The sequence below is a fragment of the Natator depressus genome, chromosome 7 (genome assembly GCF_965152275.1).
Source record: "Natator depressus isolate rNatDep1 chromosome 7, rNatDep2.hap1, whole genome shotgun sequence".
In the NCBI taxonomy this organism is placed as follows: domain Eukaryota; kingdom Metazoa; phylum Chordata; order Testudines; family Cheloniidae; genus Natator; species Natator depressus.
Genome location: NC_134240.1, coordinates 123,417,004 through 123,433,024, shown reverse-complemented (window position 1 = coordinate 123,433,024; position 16,021 = coordinate 123,417,004). Strand labels below are relative to the sequence as shown.

The 16,021-nt window shown below is 44.9% G+C and overlaps 1 protein-coding gene across 1 annotated transcript in view; it reads left to right on the top strand.

Annotated features, from left to right (window-relative positions):
- The window catches only part of HPSE2 (heparanase 2 (inactive)), a 281,188-nt gene that overhangs the window by 134,538 nt on the left and 130,629 nt on the right, over positions 1-16,021 (top strand). The gene's annotated exons all lie outside the window — the stretch shown is intronic.

Below are 16,021 nucleotides of genomic sequence, written 5' to 3'. Positions count from 1 at the left end.
TCATCACATGCTTTCCAGAGCCTAAACTTAGCTAACAAGGCATTCCCCTAAGTTCTTTCCCCAGCGTTTTCAACCAGGCTGGCTGAGATCCCCTCTCTAAAGCTCAAGCTTGCCGCAGCTTGTCTTCATAGGCTGAATGAGTAACTGAGGGTTCATCTGCACTCCAGATCGTTTCAAAAGTTCCTTACTCTTAAACAGGACAATCCCTGTGACCATCGCAATCTATGGATTAGTATTTCTCAGACTGTAAATGAGCATCCATTGTGAAGCATACAATACTTAATTTGCTCATGAATGGATCGCCATTTGGTGACCTGCTTTAACTCACAGACCTAGTGAATACAATTTTCAATATATATACATAACCCTTCACATATTTTCCATACCTACATTTTGCAATGATTATGCTGACCCGTGTGACACAGACTTTCATTAGAGACCGTACATGACATTCTTTGGCAGACTAGTATGTAGATATCCGATCTAGAGGCTTCCTGTAACCCTTATGTACCCTGGTGTCCTCTGCCAGTAGCCATCAAGAGGCCCTTGGGGCATGTGCAGATTTAAACATTTCTGAGGACTGGAAACAGAGAGCGTTTTTCTTGGCCCAAGACAATTTTATACTGTAGTAAAGCTAGAACCACGGGCGATGGAAGTGGGAAAGATCTTGTCAGCCATGTTCTTCCCTCGTGTGACTTCATCGATTCCAGGAATGGATTTGGCTTATTCCCTCTCTCTGCAGGGGTATTCTGATACATCACGCATATCTGTCGTGTGACAGATTTTTAGCTAGACAGCAAACATACAACATAATGGCTGGTGAATTAGTTGAAGAGAAATGTAGATTCAGTGCACCAATTTTCTGTGGTTAAGAATTTATTGTGAGTGAGCAGACATTGAAACGTGTCCAGCATTTGTACAACTGGTATTACAGTGTAAATATGTCATAGGTCCCATCCCTGCTTCCATGCACTAAGGCAGGGAAAATGGCAGCCCTCGAAGTCCTGTAGCTGGTGGGTGTTTAGCAGTCTCCACCATGTTCCATTTCACACAGCTTCACCCACCAAACGGCTGAGGCATAATCTGTGTCGTGTGTGGCGCTTGTTGTCTATTCTGGTGACACTTCTCTGAGGAGACGATTATGACAGGCAGGAACTCTGCTTTTCCTGCACACGCCATGTGTAACAGTCGGGAGTAGGAAGTGCATACGACACAAATGCAGTGCCTTCCTGTGATGTTGTGTAGCAGTGACACTCCCGGGTGCTGCTGAATATGGTCATGTGATGAACTACTGTACTATATAATACATATCCATAAGGCAGCAGAGTTGGGGCGGGGTTGAATTTCCTGATGTCTGTGAGGTTCAACCTTAAATCTGCAGTGCACTCTTTTCTGGGGTGGAACACAGCCGATGTTTAACAACATACAAAGAACAATACATAGCATCTTAGGGCAAGAAATGAATATCATATCCACCTGTGTCATCACACAAAGTTGGCCTTTGGATAGGACAGTTGAAGTTAATGCCTGTACTTTAGCGAGAAGCATACTGGCATCTCTATAGAAATAGCTAGAACCTCCATTAACCTCTCATCTGAAAGATGGCCTGGCCCTAGGAGCATTGTTTCAGTGAAGAGCATATACTACTGAATTACCTACAGCGCTTATATTTTCATTAGAGGGCTCTCACCCAAGGCCTTACCAGGCCCAATCCAGTGCCAGCATAGTAGATGGTTTGTCATAGGTGACAAGCTGCAGAAGTGCTTCAAGCTCAGAAGCACCTGTTGGTGGTTTGGTTATTCCTCATGCTGTTGGGTTACTGGAGTTTGATACATTTTCCCTCCTGTCTCTGAGGGCTTCAGGGTTCATTAGTTCATTCTTCATGCTTACGCTAAGGTTTTACCCAATAAAAAGTTCTTGTTCCCTGGTGTTTATTGCCGAATCGCAGGCGCTGGAGATGGAAGGGGCCTGCCAGCATGAGATTGTTTCCACGTTGTATCGCAAGTGCCCTGGTCTGGTCCAGCTTCAAATGACACAAATTCCTGGGCTTTGACCGGCTCTGAGAAACAATTCCAGAGCCTCCTAGGTCTCTCAGCCTGGAAAATGTTCCTGATGTTCACCTTGAGTTTTCATGTGAAAGCCATGCTCCTCCAATTAGCAGGGAGGGAAGGTCGTTCAGGACACTGTGTTCCTCCGCCCAGGAATCCACCTCCATTCCCAGCTGCCTGCCTGTTGCGGGTTTGCAGATTGTGGAGTGTTTAAAGAGCTGACCACTTCTTGCCTATTTGGGAATGCTTTTAAATTGTTCCAGAAACGGCTGTTTGTTGATAAATCGGGGTGATCAGAGAGAAGTGTTTTAGCTAAACTGTAAAAGCAGGAATGAACTTTAGTGCAGTGGTGCCAGCTGTCATTGTATTTAGAAACACACATAATAGATTCTGTAGCTTTTCAGACAGCTGCTCTTATAGCCACATAAAACAGTCATTCTGTCAGCAAAGCAGAGATATGTTATATCTGGAATCACATTCCCAGGACCAGTGTGTACCCCCCTCCATTGTTCCAGATACAGAGCTGATGGGAAGACACATTTGCAGCGCCCGCCCCTGATCTGACACCAAGATGCACATGTTAGTTTTAAGACATAAAAGAAAAAAAGAAAAATGCCTGTTCTGGGGCTTGAACCCATCATCCAGAGCTGCGGCTAGAACCTACAGCCCATGTACCCCAATGCTTGCTGACGGGGGCTAGAGGCTATAACCTCTGGCTGTCATCAAAGACCCTTGTGAGTGAGTGATTTAACTCAAACCCTATGGCTGCTGTTCAAGACTCTTGCTAGTTGGAGATGGAATTTACAATCCATAGCTTTCTGTAGTACTTCTTACTGAGACTTACACCCTGCTCTCTCTTCTTCTTACCACCGAGACCTTGGGGCTGTCACCAGTCTCCTTACAATCTGGGCCACAAAGTCCTCTTAGCACTTTACCAAGCATTGCGCCTGGATCTGAGAGCTCTCTCAGAGCTGGGAATTGAAATCGCAGACCTATGGCAATGATCTAGGCTCTTTGCCATTCTGAGATTGAACCCAGATCTCATGGCTTATCTCAAGCGCCATGTCAATTTACACTTGTCCCTAGAAACCATTGCTGTCACATGGCTCTTCACCATTTGAGGAGTGAAACCAGAGCCCACCCTGCCCATCTGAGCTCTTCTCCAGCTAGAGGCAGAGCCATAGAATCATAGAATCATAGAATATCAGGGTTGGAAGGGACCCCAGAAGGTCATCTAGTCCAACCCCCTGCTCGAAGCAGGACCAATTCCCAGTTAAATCATCCCAGCCAGGGCTTTGTCAAGCCTGACCTTAAAAACCTCTAAGGAAGGAGATTCTACCACCTCCCTAGGTAACGCATTCCAGTGGTTCACCACCCTCTTAGTGAAAAAGTTTTTCCTAATATCCAATCTAAACCTCCCCCATTGCAACTTGAGCCATTACTCCTTGTTCTGTCATCTGCTACCATTGAGAACAGTCTAGAGCCATCCTCTCTGGAACCACCTCTCAGGTAGTTGAAAGCAGCTATCAAATCCCCCCTCATTCTTCTCTTCTGCAGACTAAACAATCCCAGCTCCCTCAGCCTCTCCTCATAAGTCATGTGCTCTAGACCCCTAATCATTTTTGTTGCCCTTCGCTGGACTCTCTCCAATTTATCCACATCCTTCTTGTAGTGTGGGGCCCAAAACTGGACACAGTACTCCAGATGAGGCCTCACCAGTGTCGAATAGAGGGGAACGATCACATCCCTCGATCTGCTGGCTATGCCCCTATTTATACATCCCAAAATGCCATTGGCCTTCTTGGCAACAAGGGCACACTGTTGACTCATATCCAGCTTCTCGTCCACTGTCACCCCTAGGTCCTTTTCCGCAGAACTGCTGCCTAGCCATTCGGTCCCTAGTCTGTAGCGGTGCATTGGATTCTTCCATCCTAAGTGCAGGACCCTGCACTTATCCTTATTGAACCTCATCAGATTTCTTTTGGCCCAATCCTCCAATTTGTCTAGGTCCTTCTGTATCCTATCCCTCCCCTCCAGCGTATCAACCACTCCTCCCAGTTTAGTATCATCTGCAAATTTGCTGAGAGTGCAATCCACACCATCCTCCAGAGTTCTTTCCTTTTTCTCCACCATTGGAGGATTAAGCCCAGTCCCGACTGTTTTCTGAACTCGATAGGCAAGGTCCACGGCTTGTATCGCAGCCATTTACAGTGTTTGGGTCAGTGCCGTGTCCCTTGGCTGGTATCAGAAGCATTATATCAATTTGGGATTCATTGCGCAAAACAGGGCTGTCAGCCAAACTCCTTAGCAGTGGGATATTGAACCCAGACCTCATGGTTGTCTTCCTAGCTCTATGCCAGCTGGGAACTGAGCCCACAATCCATGGCTGTCATCCAAGATCTCTATTAGTGAAGGACTGACACAATGCGCTCCCGCCCCCCGGCTGCTATTTATGTATCGTGGCCTGGGGGCTGAATCTAGATCCTGTGGTCATTAGAATCACCTGCATAATGGCCGGGAAGTGAAAAATCTAGGTAAAGCTCTTGAATGAAAACTGAGCATCCATATTCAGCTGCTCAAAGATCTGAGAGATGACAACTGTCCCCCTGGCACCAGGCTCTCTAGATATTTATTGGGGAACAGCCCCAGATCTCCCGTCTGTCACCCAGCTGGGTATAAAACCCAGGGGCTTGTTAATTCACTGTGTATGGTATTGTTTTACTAGCTGGGGGCGTTAAAGGCAGGTTCCTCGGACTTTCAGGTGCTCCTTCAGGTGGCATTGAGCAAACCCTTCTGTATTGCATCAGACAGCACAAAGCTCTGTCACTCACAGCAGATTACCAATATTGCTCCTTGCTTTAGGAACCACGCCCAGCAGCCCTGGATACCAGGTGCCTTAGCAACATTCGTCGTGTTACAAGGAGATAATGGAAGCTAGATGGAAGTAGAGAACAGATCTGTCCACCTTCACTCTTGTTCAGCTCGACCAGAAACTTGTCAAAGTGAAGGGAGCACCTCAGGCCCGTTCCTCACCTGATGTCTGTTTGAAACAAACTCCCTGCTCCCAACAGATTTGCTTGGCAGTTTAAAAACAGCTTTCAATGATCTGGTTGTCCTGCACCGTGCAATGCTGGAGAATAGTGAAACCAAACTACCTGAATTCCTCGTCCGGGATGGGCAGCATTAGAAGATGGGGGCCAATGACTGAACGGGTTACCTCCTACGTCTAGACAATGTTAAAATTCAATGTGGGTAAAACATTTCCAAGAATTCTGTAACAGAAACCTAGAGGAGAAAAATCTGCAAATGCTCGTGTGGCTCACACTGAATTTATGTCAGAGCGTGACAGTGTCAGACTCAGGCTTCTAGTTGGTGATAAGTGTACAAGCTGTAGACCGTGGGGCTAAGCTTTCCTGTCCCAGCTCCGACACTGAGAGGACCTGTTGAATGCACAGAGAGATTCCAAACAAGCTGTGACTCTTTTGGGGGTTACCCCGGGGTGAATCACTACCGCCTGCTTACAGCGTGAGACAGCCTTGCCTGTGCCCACCAGGGGAAATCTCTCCAACTCTGCCAGCCACTGGCAGCACAAATGCTATGCCCACCTTGTTACACTCGAGTACCCAGCCCCTGGTCTTCTGGATGCCCACAATGGACAGCGATCCGCTGCCTTTGGGAAAGCAGCGCACCCGAGTTCACTGGCTTCTCCTCAATTCAGCACTCACCTTAGCACAAGCCACTCAGGCATGTCTGTGGTAAAACCAAATGGAAGTTTATTTTACAAAGCTTAAGTTAAAGAGTCAAATAAAAGCAGGTCAAAGCATTTGGAAATATAAGGTTACAGTTAAAAGAAAAACATACCATGCAGCCGAGAACCTGTGCTTATTAATGAGTTCCTCCTCCAGTCTAGTAAGTATTTCTCACCCAATGGTCAGTCCTCAAGCAGTCGTCTAGTCCATACCCCCACACTGAGGCAGGACCAAGTAAACCTAGGGATTGTCCAACCTATTCTTAAAAACCTCCAGCAATAGGATTCCACCATCTCTCTTGGTAACCTCTTCCAGGACTTCAGTATCCTTATAGTTAGAAAGATTTTCCTAATGTCTGTTCTAAATCTCCCTTGCTGTAGATTAAGCCCGTTACTTCTTGTCCTACCTTCAGGGGACACGGAGAATAGTTGATCACAGTCCCCTTTAGAACAGCCCGTAACAGATTCAAAGGCTGTGATCAGGTCCCCCTCGGTCGTCTTTTCTCAAGACTAAACATGCCCAAGTTTTTAACCTTTCCATATGGGTCACGTTTTCTAAACTTTTTATCATTTTTGTTGCTCTCCTCTGGACCACATTTTTCCTAACATGTGGATTGGACACAGTATCCAGCTGAGGCCTCACCAGTGCCTAGAAGAGCAGGACAATGACAACCTGTGTCTTACATACAACACTTCTGTTAATACACTCTAGAATGATGTTAGCCTTTTTCCCAGCTGCATCACATTGTTGACTCGTATTCAATTTGTTATCTACTATAACCCACAGATCCTTGTCAGCAGTACTGCCTCCTACCCAGTTATTCACCATTTTGTGGTTGTGTATTTGATTTTTCTTTCCTAAGTGAAGCTCTTTGCACTTGTCTTTACTGAATTTCATCTTCTTGTTTTCAGACCAGTTCTCTAATTTGTCAAGGTCATTTTGAATTCTAATCCTGTCCTCCAAAGTGCTTGCAGCGTCTCCCAGCTTGATGTCATCTGCACATTTTATAAGCATACTCTCCGCTCCATTACCCAAGTAATTAATGAAAAGATTGAATAGTACCAGGACTGATGCTTGCAGGATTCCTGTAGATATGCCTTCCCAGTTTGACAGTGAATCATTGATAACTACTCTTAGAGAATGGTTTTTCAACCAATTGTGCACCCACTTTATAGTAATTTAATCTAGGCCACATCTCCCTACTTTGCTTATGAGAATGTTGTATGGGAATATGTCAAAAGCCTCACTAAAATCAAGGTATATCACATCTACTGCTTTCCCCCATCCACTAGCCCAGTAACCCAGTCAACAAAATAAATTAGGTTGGTTTGACATGATTGGTTCTTGACAAATCCATGCTGGCCATTCCTCATAATCCTGTTACCCTTCTGCTGCATACAAATTGATTGTTTAATAATTTCTTACAATATCTTTCCAGGTATCTAAGTTAAGCTGACCTAGCTATAATTCTCTGGGTCCTCTTTGTTCCCCCTTTTAAAGATAAGTTCTTTGTTTGCTCTTCTCCAGTCTTCTGGGACCTCACCCATCCACCAGGAGTTCTCAAAGACCACTCAGCTCCTCAAGCACCCTAGGATGAATTTCATAGCCCCTGCTGACTTGAAGATGTCTAAATTATCTAAATATTCTTTAACCTGATCCTTTCCTATTTTGGCTTGCATTCCTTCCCCTTGTTAATAATAATTGTGTTGAGTATCTGGTCACATTAACCTTTTCAGTGAATAGTGAAGCAAAATAGGCATTAAACCCCTCAGCTTTCCTGATATTATCAGTTATTAGCTCTCCTTCCCCACTAAACAGAGGACCTACACTTTCCTTTGTCTTGCTCTTGCTCCTGATGTATTTAAAGAACCTCTTTTTATTGCCTTTTATGTCCTTCACTAGGTGTATCCCATTTTGTGCCTTATCCTTTATGATTTTATTCCTATATGCTTATACTATTCTTAGGTACTTGTCCTTAGCAATTCATCCTTGTTTCTGCTTTTTGTAGGATTCCTTTTTGGTTTTCAGTCATTAAAGAGATCCTGATGGAGCCATATTAGCCTCTTACTGTTCTTCCTCTCTTTCCTTCACATCAGAAGAGTTTGCATTTGAGCTTTTAGTAATGTCTCCTGGAGAAACTGCCACCTCTCCTGGCCTGTTTTTTCCCTTAGATTTTCTTCCCAAGGAACCTTACATATGAGTTCTGAGTTTGCTAAAATCTGCTTTTTGAAGTCCGTTGTCCTCATTCTGCTGCTGTCACTCCTTCCTTTCCTTAGACTCATGAAATCTCTCATTTCATGATCACTTTCATCCCAACTGCCTTCCACCTTCAGATTCACAACCAATTCCGTCTTGTTGGTCACAATCATATCTAAAATGGTTGTCCCCCTGGTTATTTCCTCCACCTGCTGGAACAAGAAGTTGTCCTCAACACATTCCAAGAACTTTTTGTAAATTTTGTGTTTTGTCGTATGACTTTTCCAATAGATGTCTGGGTAGTTAGAGTTCCCCATTGCTACCAAGTCTTGTGTTTTGGATATTTCGGTTTGTTCTAGAAACACCTCATCCACCTCCTGTTCTTGATTTGCTGGTCTATAGCAGACCCCTACCATGACATCATCCCTATTTTTTACCCCTTTTATCTTTATCCAGAAACTCTCAAGTGGTCTGCCTCCTACCTCCGTGTAGCTGTCAAAACAAGTGTCAGTGGACAAGCAAGATCATCCCTGCACTGGCATTTGGTGCATTCTGGATCAAATCACACTGGTGGCTCTGCATTTTCCAGCCTTCAGAGCACCTTGAGAGATCAACTCCACAGCCAGTTCTCTGACAACCATGAGCGGTTTGTCAAAGATTCAGTCCTGCAAAGGGTCTTCCACAGGAAATAGACCTGTTGGCCATAGAATCATAGAATATCAGGGTTGGAAGGGACCTCAGGAGGTCATCTAGTCCAACCCCCTGCTCAAAGCAGGACCAATCCCCAACTAAATCATCCCAGCCAGGGTTTTGTCAAGTCTGACCTTAAAAACTTCTAAGGAAGGAGATTCCACCACCTCCCTAGATAACCCATTCCAGTGTTTCACCACCCTCCTAGTGAAAAAGTTTTTCCTAATATCCAACCTAAACCTCCCCCACTGCAACTTGAGACCATTACTGCTTGTTCTGTCATCTTCTACCACTGAGAACAGTCTAGATCCATCCTCTTTGGAACCCCCTTTCAGGTAGTTGAAAGCAGCTATCAAATCCCCCCTCATTCTTCTCTTCCGCAGACTAAACAATCCCAGTTCCCTCAGCCTCTCCTCATAAGTCATGTGTTCCAGTCCCCTAATCATTTTTGTTGCCCTTCGCTGGACTCTCTCCAATTTATCCACATCCTTCTTGTAGTGTGGGGCCCAAAACTGGACACAATACTCCAGATGAGGCCTCACCAATGTCGAATAGGAGGGAACGATCACGTCCCTCGATCTGCTGGCAATGCCCCAACTTACACATCCCAAAATGCCATTGGCCTTCTTGGCAACAAGGGCACACTGCTGACTCATATCCAGCTTCTCGTCCACTGTCACCCCTAGGTCCTTTTCTGCAGAACTGCTGCCGAGCCATTCGGTCCCTAGTTTGTAGCAGTGCATGGGATTCCTCCGTCCTAAGTACAGGACTCTGCACTTGTCCTTGTTGAACCTCATCAGATTTCTTTTGGCCCGATTTGTCTATGTCATTCTGTATCCTCTCCCAACCCTCCAGCGTATCTACCTCTCCTCCCAGTTTAGTGTCATCTGCAAACTTGCTGAGGCTGCAATCCACGCCATCCTCCAGATCATTAATGAAGATATTGAACAAAACCGGCCCGAGGACCGACCCTTGGGGCACTCCACTTGATACCGGCTGCCAACTAGACATGGAGCCATTGATCACTACCCGTTGAGCCCGACAACCTAGCCAACTTTCTATCCACCGTCTAGTCCATTCATCCAGCCCATACTTCTTTAACTTGCTGGCAAGAATACTGTGGGAGACCGTGCCAAAAGCTTTGCTAAAGTCAAGGAACAACACGTCCACTGCTTTTCCCTCATCCACAGAGCCTGTTATCTTGTCATAGAAGGCAATTAGATTAGTCAGGCATGACTTGCCCTTGGTGAATCCATGTTGACTGTTCCTGATCACTTTCCTCTCCTCTAAGTGCTTCAGAATTGATTCCTTGAGGACCTGCTCTGTGATTTTTCCAGAGACTGAGGTGAGCCAGAAGTGTCAGACACTTTATTACAGAGGAATTTTGAGCCCAGGCTCCCTGACAGATGCCTTTCTCATTCCTTGGACACATTTCCTTTGATCCCTGTGATACTGACAGTTCTGAGGAAACTGAGATAAGATTCTGATGATTCTTATCTGATGATTATAATGATCATCTTCTATGATTATAGCACCCCTGTCATAAATATAAAGGGAAGGGTAAACCCTTTAAAATCCCTCCTGGCCAGAGGAAAAATCCTCTCACCTCTAAAGGGTTAAGAAGCTAAAGGTAACCTCACTGGCACCTGACCAAAATGACCAATGAGGAGACAAGATACTTTCAAAAGCTGGGAGGAGGGAGAGAAACAAAGGGTCTGTGTCTGTCGGTATGCTGCTTTTGCCGGGGATAGACCAGGAATGGAGTCTTAGAACTTTTAGTAAGTAATCTAGCTAGGTATGTGTTAGATTATGATTTCTTTAAATGGCTGAGAAAAGAATTGTGCTGAATAGAATGACTATTTCTGTCTGTGTGTCTTTTTTGTAACTTAAGGTTTTGCCTAGAGGGATTCTCTATGTTTTGAATCTAATTACCCTGTAAGGTATCTACCATCCTGATTTTACAGGGGTGATTCCTTTACTTCTATTTACTTCTATTTCTATTAAAAGTCTTCTTGTAAGAAAACTGGATGCTTTTTCATTGTTCTCAGATCCAAGGGTTTGGGTCTGTGGTCACCTATGCAAATTGGTGAGGATTTTTACCAAACCTTTCCCAGGAAGTGGGGTGCAAGGGTTGGGAGGATTTTGGGGGGAAAGACGTGTCCAAACTACGTTTCCCAGTAAACCCAGTTAGAGTTTGGTGGTGGCAGTGGATATTCCAAGGACAAAGGATAAAATTAATTTGTACCTTGGGGAAGTTTTAACCTAAGCTGGTAAAAGTAAGCTTAGGAAGTTTTCATGAAGGTCCCCACATCTGTACCATAGAGTTCAGAGTGGGGGAGGAACCTTGATATGAGTGGGGGAGGAACCTTGACAACCCCCAATATGTGCCAAGCAGTTCTGGTATTTGCATCTGATGAACCTCTCAATACAGCCCCCCTGGTCACATTACCGGCTCTGCCAGACACAGATGTTAGGGGGCTTATTCCTTCACACACTTACTTCCCTGGTCCTTCTCACATGAACAGAGAGCAACAATACCTGAAGTCCAAAGGTGAAAACAATTTGATGTTTATTGGGGTGAACTTCCAGCAAGCATGATTCCAGTTTCCTTCCTTAGTGTCCCCCTTCCCAGCTCTGACACCACAGAGGCTTACCTGTGTCCCTGTTCCCACCCACCCCCACACACACCCACCCACTTCCTGATTGACTGCAGACTATACAGTAAAACTTGAGTTCTGCTTAGCTATACCTTAACCAATCATTTTACTGAAATTTAACTAACCAATCCTAACCTATTGTAACATGATTATTTAACCAATTATATCCCACCACCTTAATTAGTTTACACCCAGCAAAATTAATTATACAGCAGACAGAATCAATCACAGAACCAGACAGAGATTATACAGACAGGTTTCAGAGTAACAGCCGTGTTAGTCTGTATTCGCAAAAAGAAAAGGAGTACTTGTGGCACCTTAGAGACTAACCAATTTATCTGAGCATAAGCTTTCGTGAGCTACAGCTCACTTCATCGGATGCATACTGTGGAAAATACACAAACAATAGGGAAATGGGGACTACAGTGATAGAACAAACACAGAAATGAGGATTTCACATCCCAGCTATGGATAAGTGAGTTCTTGCCAGACAGGATGCTATCAAACTAAGTTTCCTTTTACATCTTCTAGGCACTTCCCTTTCTCTGGAGGCGATAGGCATTATCAGGACAGGATTGTATTCCTAACAGCCCAATAGCATCTTATTTCAGTGTGACTAGTTTGGAATGTGAGGAGGTGACCGGTCGCTTCCCAGCTTATGGCTGCCTCTGCTGCTTAGCCAAAGGCCTTAGCCTAAGCACAAGGCCACAGACTGTCACCGTGAGAGAAGGACCTTACACTGGCAGACAGTGATTTTGATTCTTTCTTTTATACCTCTAGAACTAGCCAACTGATAAGAATGCACCTAAATTCTTAGCGTATAGGCCTTTACAGACAGGCCTGAATATCTATATCCTAACACTAGTCTTAAGGAACATTGCTCAGGTCCTGCACTCAGACCCAGCATTGTTGCGGCTGACAGCCCAGACGCTGGCAGGATGATGTCCACTGAAAAAATCTTTTGAACTGAAGTTCAGAAGGTTCTGCACAAAAGCATCAACTAGGGTGACTTATAAAGCTACGTGGAAGAGTTTTGTGTTTGGACATTTCCAGCACTAGTCTGGACTTGCTGTCTGCTACGTATGGGTCCTTCTAGCAGGTAATGAGAACACTGTCTTTTTACACTGACAAGACAAAACCAGTCTGGAGCACACCTAGACAGAGAACCTCCCTAAAACCGGCCCCCAAAAGTGAGGACATTGGTTCATGGAAGAAAAAAATCCCTTTCCTTTGTGATTGCTGCCTTGGATAGGATAGGGCAGGTGGGTTCAGTTTAAAATCACTTCTTGTGTGGTTTCCAACTCCTACTGTTGCCTGCTACTGACACTGGCCAAAGAAGAGCTGTGGGCTTGCCTGAAAACCATCGCAAATGTGCAGGAACAATATAGTTGCCTTTATGCCTTGCATCTGCCACTTCCACTTGTTCACCGAGATTTCTAGCCTGCAGGTGTAGAAGTCTTGGTCACATGAATCACAGATGAGATCTCCTGCGTTAAGTGAATGTCCTGGAAAGTTGTAGCTTTGCTGTGTTTGCTCCCTGCACAGAGTTGGACAAACTGCATATTTCTGCAGTGTGTGTGTAGTCCATTGGTTCAGCGATGACGTTTCCATGCTCTCTCTTTTTGTGGATTCTGGAGTGACTCTGAAGTCCAAAGTGACGCGCATGCTCGTGAGCAGATCGGGCAGGCAACGGCATTGGTGAGCGTCTAGGTAGCGATAGCAGTCGTATGACGCTTTTCCCTTGCAGCTAACAATCGATTATTTCTGACCTTTTCAAAGGCTTGGAAAGCTGAGAGTGCTGTGTGTCGCCAGGCTGATCTATTTAACGCAGCCTTCTCAAGATCATCCAGTTTTATTGCACCAAAGTCTGTGCTGTCCTTGATGCTGTCCTTGTAGCGATTTCTGGGGTGGCCTTGATTCCAATGTCCTTGTGCCAATTCTCCATAGCAAATTTTTCTGGGAAGTCGATATTCAGGCATCCTAATGACGAGTCCAACCCAGCGTAGTTGGGCTTTTATCAGAATGGCCTCAATGCTTATGGCATTTGACTTTTGGAGAACCTCCAGGCTGGTAATTTTGTCCTGCCAGTGGGTCCCCATTATGGACCAGAGACTGCATATGAAAGGCCTCTAGGTGTTAGATATGCCATTTGTATGGTGTCCAGGTCTCACAGCCATAGAGGAGAGAGATGAACACAAAAGCATTATAAATAGGGCTGTCAAGTGATTAAAAAATTTAATTGCGATTAGTCTCACAATTAATCACACTGTTAAACAATAATAGAATAGAATACCATTTATTTAAATATTTTTGGATGTTTTCTACATTTTCAAATATATTGATTTCAATTACAACACAGAATACAACAGTGCTCACTTTATATTTATTTTTGATTACAAGTGTTTGCACTGTAAAAAGACAAAAGAAATAGTATTTTTCAATTCATCTAATGCAACTACTGTAATGCAATCTCTTTATCATGAACACGGAAATTACAAATATAGAATTATGTACAAAAATACTGCATTCAAAAATAAAACAATGTACAATTTTAGAGCTTGCAAGTCCACTCAGTCCTACTTCAGCCAATTGCTCAGACAAACAAGTTTGGTTACAATTTGCAGGAGATTATGCTGCCCGCTTCTTGTTTACAATGTCACCTGAAAGTGAGAACAGGCGTTCTCATGGCACTGTTGTAGCCGCCGTCGCAAGATATTTTCGTGCCAGATGAGCATGATTCAACTATCATTCCAGGGGACATGCATCAATGTTGATGACGGGTTCTGCTTGAAAACCATTCTAAGCAGTGCAGACCAACGGATGTTCGTTTTCATTTTGTGAGTCAGATGCAACCAGCAGAAGATTGATTTTCTTTTTTGGTGGTTTGGGTTCTGTTGTTTCCGCATTGGAGTGTTGCTCTTTTAAGACTGCTGAAAACATGCTCCACACCTCGTCACTCTCAGATTTTGGATGGCACATCAGGTTCTTAAACCTTGGGTCGAGTGCTGTAGCTGTCTTTAGAAATCTTACATTGGTACCATCTTTGCATTTTGTCAAATCTGCTGTGAAAGTGTTCTTAAAACGAACAACATGTGCTGGGTCATCATCCGAGACAGCTGTAACATGAAATATATGGTAGAATGCGGTAAAGTAGAGCAGGGGATGAACAATTCTCCCCCAAGGAGTTCTGTCACAAATGTAATTAATGCATTATTTTTTTAATGAGTATCATCAGCATGGAAGCATGTTCTCTGGAATGGTGGCCGAAGCATGAAGGGGCATATGAACGTTTTGCATATCTGGCACGTAAATACGTTGCGATGTTGGCTTCTAAAGTGCCATGCAAATGCCTTAGTGATTGGCTGAACAAGCAGTAGGACTGAGTGGACTTGTAGGCTCTGAAGTTTTACATTGTTTTGTTTTTGAGTGCAGTTATGTAACAAAAAATGTACATTTGTAAGTTGCACTTTTAGGCCAAAGAGATTGCATTACAATCGTTGTATGAGGTGAATTGAAAAATACTATTTCTTCTGTTTATCATTTTTACAGTGTAAATATTTGTGATCCAAATATTCACTTTGATTTCAATTACAACACAGAAAACAAGATATATATGAAAATGTAGAAAAACATCCAAAATATTTAATACATTTCAATTGGTAGTCTCTTATTTAACAGTGTGATTAATCGAGATTAATTTTTTGAGTTAATTGCATGACTTAATTGTGATTAATTGACAGCGCTAATTATAAAGTTTTATTTTTGTTGAGAGGGTTATGTTGTGGGATTCCAGGACTTTGTTATGTAGCTTTACTAATGACTGAGAAGCTTTCTGTATCCTGTTCGTGATCTCTTTGTCAAGGGATCCATCATGGGAGATGTTGCTGCCGACATGGGCAAAACTGTCAACTTGCTTTAGCTGGGCTCCAGTCATGGAGGTGCTCGGGGATATGGCCCGGCGCGGTGATGAGATGATCGGTGCAACCCCACAGGTCTCTTCAGGCTGATTGTGAGGCCAAACAATTTTGATGCTTCAGCGAAGTGACCTACGATGCACTGGGCATAAGCTTTCGTGGGTAAAAAACCACTTCTTCAGATGGGCCAGCAGTAGCCGTTTGGGTGTGGGAGGGGGCTCAGGTCTAGGGGCAGGGGGTTGAGCGGTGTCGGGGGGGTGCTTGCCTTGGGGTGGAGGGCTCCCCAGCATGGCTCTGCAGCTCCTAGGTTCCCGGCCAATGGGAGCTGTACAGCTGGCGTTTGTGGTGGGGGAGCAGTGTGCAGAGCCCCCTGGCCCCTCTGCTGCCTAGGAGCTAGGGACATGCGGAGCCAGTTAGGGAGCACCTGTCAGCCCCGCCAACCCTCTTCCCCAGCACCAGCGGGGATCTCGGGCCACACGCTACTGCCTGGCCCTCCCTCGCAGCACCGGCAGGGGTCCCGGGCCACGCACCACTCTTCCCCCGAGAACCAGCGGGGGTCCCGGGCTGTGCACTGCTGCCCGCCTCCACCCCCAGCACCAGCAGGGTCCCAGGCAACTTCCCCCAGCACGTGTGGTGCCTCCAGAGCACCCGCGGCCCCCCACCCAAGTTTTATTTCGGGGTATATAGTAAAAGTCATGGACAGGTCACAGCCAGGAAATTTTGTTTACTGCCCGTGACCTGTCCATGGATTTTACTAAAAATACCTG